General features: G+C 39.6%; 1 pseudogene; it reads left to right on the top strand.

The window, feature by feature from the left end:
• LOC149232191 (cold-responsive protein kinase 1-like) overlaps positions 1-14847 on the top strand; it is a 64313-nt pseudogene that overhangs the window by 10462 nt on the left and 39004 nt on the right.

Consider the following 14847-nt stretch of genomic DNA (forward strand, 5'->3'; position numbering starts at 1 on the left):
AATTGCAGCAGTTACACAAGAGGCTTTCCAAAGCGTGCCAAAGGATGAAAATTGGTTGTGGCACTTGAGATTTGGTCATCTCAATTTTGGAGGTCTAAACTTGTTGAGCAGAAAATGAATGGTAAGAGGATTACCATTGATAGAGAAACCGGACAGCTTATGTGAAGGCTGCATATTGGGGAAACAACATAGAGAAAGTTTTCCATCAGGTAAAATCATAAGGGCAAAGGCACCCTTAGAGATCATCCACTCAGATTTATGTGGACCGATGCAAGCTCCATCATTAGCAGGCAGCCAATATTTCCTAACATTCATTGATGACTTTACAAGAAAACTTGGGTATATTTTCTTAAAAACAAAAGTGAAGTGTTTGAGAAATTTCAAAATTTCAAGGCATTTGTGGAAAACCAAAGCGGGCTGCACATTAAAGTTTTGAGAACTGATAGAGGAGGTGAGTATATCTCCAAGGAATTCCTAAGATTTTGTAGAGAAAATGGAATTCACAAACAGTTTACAGCTAGGTACACCCCACAGCAAAATGGAGTTACTGAAAGGAAGAATAAGACCATCATGGATATGGCGAGGAGCATGCTAAAGGCAAAGCATTTGCCAAATGATTATTGGGCTGAAGCTGTAAACTGTGCAGTGTATATTTTGAACAGGTGTCCTACAAAAGCAGTGTTGAACAAAGTGACAGAAGAAGCGTGGAGTGGGAGAAAGCAAGGTGTCACCCACTTGAAAGTTTTTGGATGTGTGGCCTATGCACACATACCAGATCAGCTGAGGAGGAAGTTGGACAGCAAAGGGGAGAAATGCATTTTCATTGGATACAGTGAGGAATCCAAAGCCTACAGGTTGTATATCCCATCCACCAATAAATTTTTTGTCAGTAGATATGTTCAATTCATTGAAGAGGAAGCTTGGGATGGAAGCATAGAGAAAACAGTGAATGTTAAAAATTGTTTGTCTCATGATGAAGATGAAGAGGAAGTGGCTGAAATGCATCCCCAAACAGCAGCGCCAACACAAGAACAGCAAGGGACACCATTGAGGATAAATGAGAGTGCTTCTCCAAGCACACCACAAGGAGGAAATTCAAGTGCATCTTCAAGCACTCGCACACCAAGTGAAAGAGGTAAGAAATTTAGAAATCTAAGTGATATTTATGATGAAGGAATGAATTCCTTATTTGCCTTGTATTGTCATGTTGATGATCCTATTCATTTCGAAGATGCAATTTAAGATAAGAAATGGATAGAAGCTATGGATGAAGAGATGAATGCCATAGAGAGAAACAAAACATGGGATTTGGTTGAGCTACCAAAAGGCAAAGAAGTCATTGGAGTAAAATGGGTTTACAAGACCAAGAGCAATGCTGAAGGCAAGATAGAAAGGCACAAGGCAAGGTTGGTTGTCAAAGGGTACAAGCAGCAGTATGGAAGAGATTATGAGGAGACTTTCGCATCGGTTGCAAGAATGGAAACCGTGAGAGCAGTGCTGTCCATAGCAGCTCAAAACAAATGGAAAGTCTACCAAATGGACGTGAAGTCAGCATTCCCAAATGGAGTGTTAAAAGAAGAAGTGTACATTGAACAGTCTCTCGGCTATGAGAAGAAAGGTGAAGAGCACAAAGTGTGCAAATTGAAGAAGACTCTTTATGGGCTGAAGCAAACGCCAAGAGCATGGTACAGCAGGATAGATTCTTATCTATTGGATAATGAATTCGACAAGTGTGAAGGAGAACCCACCGTCTACATCAAAGAAAAAGATGGTAAAATTTTGATTGTTGTCTTATATGTTGATGATGTTATTTTCACAGGCAATGATGTTTATCTTATTGAGAATTTTAAATCAGTCATGAAAGAGGAATTTGAAATGACTGACATGGGTTTCTTGAGATACTTCTTAGGCATAGAAGTAGATTAAAATGAAAAAGGAATTTTTATCTCACAAGCAAGATATGTAAATCAGGTATTGAGCAGATTTAGCATGCAAGAATGCAAGGCAGCGATCACTCCCACAGTAATGGGATTAAAACTCAGCAAAGAGGACAGCAGCAAGGATTTTGATCCTAGTTTGTACAAAAGTATTGTTGGCAACTTTATGTATTTAACAGCTACTAGGCCTGACATTATGTATGTTGTTAGTTTAATTTCCAAATTCATGGAGAGGCCAAAGGAGGCACATTGGCAGGGAGCAAAAAGAATTTTGAGGTATGTCAAAGGTACCAAAATGTTTGGCATATTATATAGTGTCTCAGAAAGTTCAGATTTAATTGGATACACTAATAGTGATCGGGCTGGAAGTGTAGATGATCGGAAAAGCACTTCCGGTTATGTTTTTCATATGGGTTCAGGAGCCATTTCATGGGCTTCTAAGAAGCAGTCCATTGTAGCATTGTCTACAGCAGAGGCTGAATATGTGGCAGCTACAGCAGCAGCATGTCAAGCAGTGTGGATGAGAAGAATGTTGAGAAGCTTAGGGCAAGAGCAGGCAAAAGCGATAGTGATGTTTTGTGACAATAGCTCAGCTATTGCATTGTCAAATAATTCAATGTTTCATAAGAGAACGAAACACATTGATACAAGGTTTCACTACATCAGAGAATTGGTGAACAATGGAGAAATTGTCTTAGAACATTGCAGGACTCAAGAACAGGTAGCAGACATCTTGACAAAGCCTTTGGATCAGAAAAGCTTTGAATTTTTGAGGAAGTGTCTCGGTATGACCGAATGCCCAGCAGTTGAAATTAAAGGGGAGTGTTGAATGTGTAATTTCAACTGCGCAGCCGTACCATCGCCAGAAACCGTTCACGAAGCCTGCCTGAAATATTTCGCACCAGCTTTCCGGCGAAGGGATATTCCCGCGATCAACTCTGATAAAATTTTGTGTTGACGCGTGGCTCTCCCCATATGTCAGCCAACGTAATATTTCAGGAGGTAAAGTTCAACCCAAAATTGGCTTCCGAAACTGATCTCCGCCGTCTGATCTGCTCCCGCGCTCTCCACCGTCGATTGTCCGAAGCTGCATACAAACCAACATTAAAACATTACGTGGAGTAAAAGCCTTTGGGTTGACCGCCGAAAAGAAATTTAATGAATTAATTTTTGTTCGTAGATAGTGGGTGAGATGTCTCAGTTTTAATTGCACGAACGTATGGAGAATTTAAAGAAATGTATGGTCTGGTCAGTGTGTTAAAAATATTTACGGCACGTAAAATGTAATTGTTTTTTTTGTTTTGTTTTCAAAAAAATGAAAATGGCTCGTGTGTTGTAATATGTTGACCAATTGTTATGTGTGAGAGCTCAGGGGCAGTGAAACAGAACAGAGAGAATTTGCACAGCAGTGCATGAAGAAAAGAACAGAGAGGAACGCATTTGTTTTGTAAGCCTGTGTAAATTTTGTTTTTACAGCAGTATGTAAAAGAAGGTTTTACACCAGTAAGTAATATGTTTTCACAGCAGTGAATGTAAATGAGAATTTTACCCAGCACAGTAAATTCTCATGTGGAGACAAAGTAAATGTTTTGTTGAACGTATTTTTGTGGTGAATCCCTCTCAGCAAAGAGGATGAATATGTATCACGCATATATTTTAATGAATGGAAATGTTTTTATGGTGGTGAAATACTCTGTTCCTCAGTAAAAAAAATTTAACCTTCCCTGTGCACAAAAAGATCCTGGAGTGAAGGAAACAGAGCACTGTCTGTGTGTGTTGAGTTTTAGTTTTTATGTGTTTTTGGGATTTTCTCAGAAAAATCCCCAACACCAACATCCAATTGGCATCATATTGGGCACTGCTCGCGCCTTTGCATATCTGCACTAAAATTTCGATGTTCGCATCATTCATCGCGATATCAAATCCAGCAATATATTACTTGATGAACATTTTTGTGCAAAAATAGCAGATTTTGGATTGGCCAGACTTCTTCCTGAGAGTCACCTTAGTACTAGAGTTGCGGGAACCCTGTAAGAAAAATAATCCTTTATACGACTGTTCTGATTATATTTGCATTTAGGTTGTTTCGATTATATTCGAACATAATTAAAATGGAGTTTTGTTTGGTCAGAGGATATACAGCACCAGAATATGTCGTTCATGGGCAATTGACCGAGAAAGCGGATACCTACAGTTACGGTGTTGTAGTTCTTGAGATTGTAAGCGGCAGGAAAAGCATTGACATGAAGCAACCACCGAATATGCAATATCTTTTGGAATGGGTATTTTCTCCGACCATTCACGCTATATTTCTCAAATGGGCGTGGACAAGGGAACTCAAGCCGTCTCAATTTGTTTTTAATTATTATTTAATTTATTTAAAGTTATAAAAATAATATAATATGAATATATTTTTGTAATAGCAAATTTGAAGATAAATATTTCCTTTTAAGTTATTAAATTTATATTTATATGAACTTTAAATTTCAGAATATTTGTTATGCTATTAATTTCCTTGATTTTTTTAACTCAATATACCATAACAATTTTGAAAGGTTTATTTTAATGTTCTTTTAAGGTAAAAATAAACTATAATGCACTTGCCTAGAGTAAAATACTTCAAATTTCCAAATAAAATTTATAAAAACAGCATAGTGTAACCCCAAAACTATTGTTTTTTATAATTCGATTATTTTGTCAAAGCTTGAGATTGCTAAAAAGAAACCCATAGGCAAAGTGGAAAGCAAATATTTCCTGGAACTTTAAAAACTATCTGGATACATATTTTTAGGTAGGCAAAGTGGAAAGCAAATATGTACCGGGACTTAGAAGATGTTCTAGACCTGCTCACAAGATAGAAGAGCTCTGCGGCGATGGACAGCATCCCCCCGCCTCTGGCTCGCCCCTGATCCCCTGAGCACGCAGTGCCTGGCAGCCCTGCTGCTGGGCCGCAGCTCCCTGCACTGGCCTCCTTCGGCCTGAGCCTCCTGCTCACTCCCCGAGTCTCTGGCTTTGGCGCTCTATTCGGGCCTCCTGCCCTCCCCGCGGCAGCCCTGAGGCTGGCTGCGTTTTCTGCTGACCTTTCTCCTCCCCAAGGCCTTCTGCCCTCTTCACCCTCGAGCCGCTTGTCCTCCTAGCTGTCCTCCTGCGCCTCTGGGTGGAAATATGGCTCAGCCTTCTCAAGAGCAAGTAGAAATGGAGAAAGCTTTTGCTTCTCTCATTCCAGAGACCAATAAGGAAAGGATCCGTCCTACAGCTTCAAAGTTTGTTAAAAAGTTGGATGAAATTCCGGAGGTCCCTCTTCCATCCGCACTTCCAAGAAGAGCTGCTGTGGCTCTTGCAGATCGTGGATTAGTCGGACAGTTCACAGGGTTATGGCCTTCCCCCCGCACGGTTCAACGCTGGGTGGAACGAAACTGGAATGCGATGGTCCAAGGGAAAATCGCTATAAGATTTTGTGGAAGGGGATTCTTTACCTTCCTCTTTGAATCAGTAGAAGATCGCAACCTCATTTTTAGAAACGGACCCTATTTCATGGACACCAGAGGACTTTATCTCAATCGATGGACTCCTGACTTTGATCCAGAAATGGATGTCCCTAACGCGGTTCCGGTATGGGTTCGTCTGCCACATCTCCCACTCCACTGTTGGGGAGATGAATCCGTTCGCGCTATCGGAAATGCAGTAGGGAAATATGTAGACAGATCGGAGCCAAAGGAGAATATGTATGCTTGTGCGAGGATATGCGTAGAAGTGGATCTAGGCAAAGGCTTACCAGAGGCAATCAAACTAAAAGTTGACCAGTGGACGCACATTCAGCAAGTAGACTACGAGCAGCTCCCTTTCAAATGCAAGGTATGTCATGAATACGGTCACTTTGCTAACAGATGCAGCAAATCTAGATCAGAAGATAATAGCAATAAAGAAGCTCCTGAGGAAGCATGGGAAATAGTCCGGAAAAAAAAAAAGGCAAACCCTCCCCTGGATTCAGCTGATCCCTCATCGAAAACACCCTCCCCCTCCATGCATCCATCCAGTTCGGGGCCTCCACCCTCCTCCTCTCAGCAAGTACTTCCTCCTTCCCCCTCCTCTCCCCTGCGGTCCTCAGACCCCTCCATCCCTCCGTCCTCAAACCCTTTTGCATCCCTTTCCGAAGAAGATCCCATTCAAGAATCTGAGTAGCATATCCCTTCACCCCCCCATACCACTCAGCCTTCCCCGGACAATACCTCAACAAGAATCACAAGAAGCCTATCAAAGGATCTAGGAGCATCTAGTGAGATTCAAAAAAAACATGGACCAGGAAGGAAGTCGGCAAAACAGCATAGAGAAGAAAGTGCGCAAAAGGACATAGCAATGGGATCACAGACACCGATTGAAACCTTCATATTAGGAATTTCGGACAAGGAAAACAACATCAAAGGCAAAGAGAGGCGAGCACCTCTGCATACCACAGGTAAATCATGATGAAAGTGCTGTCTTGGAACAGTAGGGGACTAGGGCACCCCTCCAAAAAAGCTGCCCTCATGGAGTTAATCCACAGCGAAAAACCAGATATCTTACTTGTTCAAGAAACAAAATTAAATCAGTCCGAAATCAGCAGACTCATTGGCCAACAAAAACAGTACGATGGTTGCACCAGCGAAGCTAGAGGAGCTTCAGGGGGTATTTTAACGATGTGGAACGTCAACAAATGGAGCTGCAGCGTGGTCAAAACACAGCAGCATTGGATAAGTATTAAATTGGAAAACAAGGACAATGGCACAGAAGTTAAAATCTACAACATCTACTCTCCCAACCACTTCAGGGAAAAAGAGGTCTGCTGGACCACCTTAGAGGAAGAATTAGATGAAGATCGTGACAACAACCTCATCCTAGCAGGGGATCTAAATCTGGTTTTACACTCAAATGAAAAAAGGGGAGGAAACTTCACTGCTGTTCATTTTCGAAACCGGCTGGAACGCATTATGCAAGAAAAAGATCTGGTTGATTTAAAGCCCAAGAACCGCAAATATACATGGAGCAATAGGCGGTTGGGAGCAGGAAACATTATGGAACGTCTTGACCGTTTCCTTGTCAATATCGCTTTTCTGTCCTCATTCTCCAACGGACAGTCTGACATCCTCAATTCTTCCGCCTCGGACCACTTCCCCATCACTCTTACCTTGCAAATTCAAAGCCATCTCGGCCCCCTCCCCTTCAAATACTCCTCCCTTTGGAACCAAATTCCAGCAGCCCGTGACATAGTCAAGCATGCATGGTCACAGCACGTGGAGGGCTCCCCTATATTCATTTGGGAGTCAAAGCTGAAGCAAACGAGGCAAGCGCTAAAAACATGGGCAAAAACCAATTACAAGGAACCCGAGACAGCTAAAAAAGATATCAAACAGAACCTTGAAAAACTACAGCAAAGCATTGAAGCGGAAGGGCTCACTCAGCAAACAAGACAAAAAGAGATCAGACTGTATGCAGAGTTAACCCAAACAGTCAGAGATGAAGAAACCAAATGGAGATTAAAATCTCGGCAGACCTAGTTGCGTGAAGGTGATAAAAACACCTCTTACTTTCATAAACAAGCCACAATCAGGAAGGCAAGAAACACAGTAAATACAATCAGAGATGGAGAAGGGAACAATCATGAAACTCAAGACTCTATCAAGGCTGCTGCAACCGCCCACTTCAAATCTCTCTTGACAGAGGACAACAACGAGGAGGACTTCTCAAACTTCCTCCAACACATGAGCAGAGAAGTCACCCAAGAAATGAATATCAGTCTCACCCACCCAAGAAGTCGACGAGGATGAAGTCAAAAAGGCGATATGGAGCCTTCATCCGGACAAAGCCCCAGGCCCAGATGGGTTCCCAATCAGCTTCTATAGAGAATATTGGTCAATGATTAAAAAGGACATTCTCAAGATGATTCGCTGGGTCCTCAGGAAAGACAAACTAGGAGGCTATACCAACTCAACTTTTCTAGCCCTCATCCCTAAAGAGAATAGGCCAATCTCCTTCTCTAGATTCCGGCCAATATCCCTGTGCAACTCTGCTTACAAAATAATCACAAAAATCCTATCTACAAGACTCAAGCCTCTCCTCCCTTCCTTAATTTCGGAAAATCAGGGAGGTTTTTTAGCCAACAGGCACATCTCCGACTCTATCCTTCTGGTACAAGAAGCCATTCACTCTAGTCTAAGTCGAAAGGAAAAAGGTTTTATCCTTAAACTTGATCTAGCAAATGCTTTCGATAGAGTCAGACACTCCTTCCTTTTTGCTGTTTTGAGCAAACTAGGATTCAATGCTTCCTTTATTAACATGGTCAAAGCTTGTATCTCTAATCCTTGGATCTCGCCCCTAGTGAATGGAAGACCCTGTGCAGCCTTTCAATCCTCCCGAGGACTCAGGCAAGGCTGCCCCCTCTCTCCCTACCTTTTCATTCTCATAGCTGAATCCCTCAGCAAAGCATTGGATTACAATCGAAGAACAAGATTAATTACAGGTATCCAATTCGAGCAGGGCACAAAGAATATCAACCACTCCCAATTCGCTGATGATACCCTCCTGATGGGTGGTGCATCGACTATCATTGCCAGGCGCTTCAAAAGGATCCTGGACCAATTTATGGACTGCTCTGGAGGAAGAATCAGCCAAGGCAAAAGCTGCATATACGGATGGAATACACCAGCCCACACCATTCAAAGTATTGCAAATATCTTAGAGGTCTCTTACAAGATTGAATGGAACCATTTCACCTATCTAGGGATGCCGGTGAGAAAAGGTCCTCTGAAGACTGAAACTTGGAACACAATTCTCGATAAAATCAAAAGGAAAATTCAACAATGGGGAACCATGTGGCTGAACCCAGTAGGCCGTCTTGTTCTTCTCAAATCAGGTTTGATCTCTCTCCCCATCTATCGTTTTTCTTTGTTACAAGCTCCAATGAACTTCCATCACAAATTGGAAAAGGCCCTTCGTTTTTTCCTCTGGCAAGGAGGGAAATCAGAGAAAAAGAAATTCAATTTGGTTGGATGGAAAAGTGTCATTCAGCCCCAAGAAAAAGGAGGTCTCGGAATAAGGTCTCCATATCTCTTGAATTTAGCTCTCGGGGCTAAAATTGTTTGGAGACTAATCAATGGGGACTCTGCCTGGTGGAAATCAGTCTTAGAAGCAAAGTACCTCAGCAGTACTAGGCACAAGCTCCTGGAAGTAAGCATACCCAATAGAGACAGCTCCAACATCTGGAAATTGTGCAAGAAAATTATCCCTATCATGACCCAGCACATCTCCAAAGTACCTGGAGAGGGAAGCAACATCAGCATTTCTAAAGATAGAATCCTAGGCCAGAGTCCCATAGAATCCAAAGCAGAAGTAATCCCAGCTATAAATTGGTTAAATAACAAAGGAATCTGGAATTTAGCCCAAATCTCCAAGTGGGGAAGCTCCTCCCAAGCTTGGATTGGCTGGGCTTTGCCGAACTACCCAAGGGATCTGGAAACAAGTTTCATCGCTCTAAAAGACCAATTGCACAACAAGGCTCCTATTCATAAGGGAGACAGAGATAGCTTTCGATGGGATCCCTCTGGCACTGAATACACAGCCAAAGTAGGATACCACCATTTATGCGCCAATACCTTTCCACAGGATACATGGAGTCATTGGAGACTGGTTTGGAAAGCGGAAGCCCCTCCTAAAGTTAAATTCTTCTGCTGGCTCCTTCTGAAAGGTAAGATCTTAACAGCTGAAAACCTCAAAAAAAGGGGCATCCTAGGCCCTTCTAGGTGTCCAATCTGTCTTCAAGCAGAAGAGACTATACAGCATCTGTTCATGGACTGCCAAGTGGCTGCCAATTGTTGGAAAGAAATAGCATCTGTAGGGGGAGTAGAATGGAATCCTAAGCCAAGCATAGCAGAGGCAATCCAAAATTGGAAGAAACTCTGCCCATGGAAGAGCAAGAAGATCAAATTATCTCAGAGGATATGGAGCACTTTACCATTAACACTGCTTTGGAGCATTTGGATAGCCAGAAACAAGAAGGTGTTCCAAGACAAAAGACACAACTCTAGATACATGTGTCACAAAGCTATAAACTTAGCTGTAGAAGCTGTGACCATTCGCTCCCACAGCAAAATCAATCTCAACAGCTTCAGTGCTGAAGAGAGAAATCTGATTAATTATGGCAGCATAATCAGTGCCCATGAACAAGAAAAAGATAACTCAAACTCAAAAGAGACAGCTACAGCCTGGAAGCTTAGGCCTAAGGAGGAGGAATTCGCCCTTTGGCTGGGCAACTGCAACAAATATTGTCTCTTCTTCGATGGGGCCTCAAAATCTAATCCTGGTCTCGCAGGCGCCGGAGGTATCATATGCAATGCAAATGGCAAGACTATCTTGTATTTTGAATGGGGATTGGGTGACCTATCCAACAATCGGGCTGAAGGGCTGGCTTTATTCCAAGGATTAAATCAGGTGATCAAGCTGGGCATAAAGAAAGTGAATGTCTTTGGTGACTCAGCAATTATCATCCGGCTCATGGAGCAAAAGCGAACTTCACCAAACATTCTATTGCAACAAATCAATAATAGAAATCAAATTTTACACAGAACGCTGGAAGAAGCCCACTATTTTCATATCTTAAGGGGCCTCAACAAAAAGGCGGATCACCACGCCAACCAAGCATGTAACCAACCCAAAGGCCAGCTACGCTGCAATGATCGCGTATCCATCCAACTGCTGCCATGAAATACAAACATCTAATCAACTCGCGCGGTATCCCATCCAACAGAACCTGCCACAACAACCAAATCAATGGATCACAGGTCAGAACAGATAAGAATGATAGCATTGGTATCAGCAGACGGCACAGAAGCACATTTCAAAGCAGGGGAACCAAGATTCACAGCCCAGGAAATCGTCCTTGTCTCAGGAATGTTGATCTCAGTCAAGATATGCGTAGAAATATCCAGAGGAGCATCGGGAAGAGTACATCCCTCTCCCGCCATTGTAACCGCAGAAATTCTTTAAGTACCCCCTCAGCTCATAAGCTTCAACTCACATCTGAAAATTTCCACTGTAATTTCGAGAGAGAAGCCGAATTTGCAGGCCATCTTAGTAAGCAGGACAGAAGCGAGACTGTGGAGCATTTTAGAAGTCTCGCTCTCACTCTGTTATACAGTGGGAGCGCTGTTGATGTTCAACGATCCTCAAAAGGTATTAGCGGCAGTCTCAGGCACTCAACGTGCTGTCATCTAAGTGCTCTCATCACCACAGAGAGTCTTAGCAGAATCCATACCATCAGCCAAGCGAATCGACAACACCAAGGACAAAAGCAAAAGAATACAGTTAATACTCAGACAAAGGAAAATATGGAGAGCCCAGAGGATTGCTTTCACTGCCGCGACCTGAACATGGAATTCAATGAAGTCCGAGCCCAGCAAAGAGCATTGGAGGACCTAGTTCGCAGCATGGAGAATCGGATGGAAGACAAAGTCCGCATTTTTGAGAATAGGCTGGAAGAGCAAGTTAAAATCCTCCATGATAAATATAGAGCAGAAATGAACCTTTTTCTGCATAGGGTCCACACCCTCCATGAACAGTACAACGATCTGCACAACAGACGCATCCATGCTGAAGAAAGATGCATCCATGCTGAAGAAAAGATTGAAGCACTCAAGAAGATGCTGGAAAAGAAAGAAGCCACCTCCTCCTCAAGTGTCAAGCCAATTGATGTCGATCTGGACCCAGAAGGATCAACAGCAAGAAAGATGAGTCACATTGAGATTGACTAATCATGCTTTGTAAATGTAAATTTTGGGGACAGCAGTATGTCAATATCTATAGCAGCTTAAGTAGCATTAGTAGCAGTCCAGTTAAGGCAAGGACCAAGGGAAAATTCCTTTTTGTAATTCCTTGGCCCAAAAATGCTCCAGAAGCATCCTATGTAAAGGCTTTAGCCTCATCTTTTTTCAGTTAATGAACAGCACTCGAACTTTGTCTAAAAAAAAAAATATGTACCGGGACTTTAAAAATTACCTGGATACATAATTTTAGGTTTAAATGTTCATTGTCATATTAAATGTATAAACACTTCCCAAATTTAATATACCATCAAACTTGAATGGTGAACACGCAGATGCTTGAAAAATTGATGGATGGCGCAACCCTATTAAGTGAATTGATAACCCTAGATTCCACCTCGCTCCTCCCCCAATTGAGTGGATGATCATTTGTTTTCCCTCGAAGTCTCAAAAAAATGTGTTTTGAAAAAATTGATTGATCGCACCTTACTGGATTGCCCCCACATTGCCCCTGACTTCTATGTAATACAAAATATATTAATTTATCTCGCTCCAACTTTTGAAAACTTGGGCACTCTTTACGTTGGCTTGTTTCAAGATTTGTAGTGGTCTTATTAAGCTAATTTCTTTAAATTCACTAATTTTGTAAATACAGTTTAGTTTTTAGTTATAATTATTTAACTCTCCGAAGTCTTTAAAACCTTTAAATCTCCAACTTTTCAAATCCAAAACTCAACCCTTCCGACTTCAAAACCATGAATACTCATCTCAGCCTTCGATTCTTCAAATTTAAAGCTGAATCTTCAAACCATTGACTTTTTGAGTCCGTAAAACCATATGAAAATCCTTAGAACCTTGATCTCCACTGAAAATCCTTAAAACCTTGATCTCCTCGGCAATTTTTTTTTAGAACCCTTCCGAACCTTGCGCAATTCTGAGAATAGAGTAGATTTTGTGGCAGCCACGCAAGCTTGCGCAATATATGCGATGAATTTCGAGGGGCTGTCCTTTCCTGTCCGATCCGGTCTCATCGATCCATTCAATTGAATGTGTATCACATTGGTCAGTGGTTTGGTTTTATCTCCAGTGGTCGGTTATTATGGACAGTAAGTTATTTAAAAATTCAGTGATATGGGTTTAACAGTAAGTTTTGTTGGCATAAGTTAATTGCTATTGTGTGCGGCTTGCAGGCGGTTGCACTTAGTCTAGATTTATAGTGGCAGCCAGTTAAATTTAATCATGAACTTCTTCAGAATAACTCTCACAAATTACAGATTATCCTAGATTTTAAAAAAAATATATATATTTAAAAATACATCTAAATTCTTAATATAAGATTTTATGATTAAAATTATCCACAAATCTTAATGCGGAAAGTTAAATATTCGGAAGCTTTAACTTTGGAAACAGTACCACTAAATAATAATATTTATTAAAGAAAAAAAAAATGATATGAATGCATTTTATATTATGTTTTAATAAATAGTCAAGTTTTACCTTACATTACGCCCAAATATATAGTAAAAATATTATATTTTATTTTTTGTATTGATATTGTAAATAGGTTTTAATTTTTTTGGCATATATTTTAATATTATAGTTTTTAAGATTTATTTTTAAAATTTATATAAATATATGCGTGGGGTATTTTAATATCTAGGTTTTTTTAAAAATTTATTAAATATTATTTTAAAAAATTAAAAAATATTTTATTCATTCTATTTCTTAAATGTGTATTAATTTTTTTTAATTTAATTAAATAATTATTAATTTAAATTTTTATAATATAGATTTTATTATTACTATGATTTTTTTAAATGTTTATAAAAAATAGATTATTTTTTATAAATGAGAATTTTTTTTAATAATACTATACATATTTATAGTCGGTATTTTGAAAATGAATAAGATTATGTTTATAGTTAGTATTTTGAAAATGACTAAGATTTATTCTAGATTTTACATTAGGTAAGTAAGAATCTTTAAAAAATTATGTATATATCATCAAAACTAATAAAATTTACATTATATATATATATATATCTTAATGGTTAAAATTTTAAGTGTACACTATCAAATCTTTGAAATTTTCATCAAGCAAATTGTCTTATTTTTTTAGATTATTTTAAAATGTCTATATAAATTAAATTATATCTTTTTATATTTAGAGATTTTTTAAAGGAGTTTTATGTTGTCCTTCAATTCATGAATGCATGTGAACTTTGCCTCAAAATGTTTTCATGGTCTCTCTATTAAAATTATTGTTTTTTTCTTTTTTCTATGTAGTCTCAGTAATTTTGAGAATCTTGTTAGGTTATAGACTATAATTATATAGGTGTGTTTGCTCTGTATTCTTCTGTTAAATAAAAGGAGGGACACAAAATTAAGAGTATGGCATAACCAACAAAGAAAAGTTCTACCTTTTAAAAGTTCAATCTATTTATCTTGTACACTATAGGGATGTGTCCAAATGCCAAATGTTGATTTCCAATTGTGAAGATAAAACTTTAGTTTTTGGCTTCAATATCTAGAGACAATGCTTCATATGCTAACATTTCTAGCTTTTAAAGGGTTGGAGTTTCCTTGTAGTGTCATTATGTAACTATTTTTCAAGTAATATATGTTGTATTTCTTTCACTGAAAAATAAAAGAAAAATGGAATCCATTGTAACATCTTATTTTGTAGGAAAAGTATGCATATGGCATCACAACATGTTTGATATGTATAGACTAAGTACTAGACTCCATGGAGATGGGACACTATATTGTTTATGAGTTACACATACATGTATATGTAGAATGTGATGCACTATGAAAGAACTTATGGCATGTACATTAAACGAAGATCTCTTTAAGCAAACAATGTCATCCAAAACCTACTGTTAAAGCAACCAGTATACAACAATAGTATGACTACTAATGGGGAATTGCATTAACTTATATTCTTGGTATTTGTTCACCCTAATGTGGGTGATTTCATTTAATTGGCCTAGGTTTGATTCTTAATGTACCCAGTAATGGTCTTACTTGAAAGAAGATGCAAAGAAATATGTCTCTGGAGGAACACCTCATAGGAGTAAAAATGGGTGGTTTGTGGAAAAACAACCCAGAAAACCCTA

The sequence above is a fragment of the Pinus tabuliformis genome, chromosome J, assembly GCF_031772625.1.
Source record: "Pinus tabuliformis cultivar Carrire ecotype Pingquan chromosome J, CPIR1, whole genome shotgun sequence".
NCBI lineage: Eukaryota > Viridiplantae > Streptophyta > Pinopsida > Pinales > Pinaceae > Pinus > Pinus tabuliformis.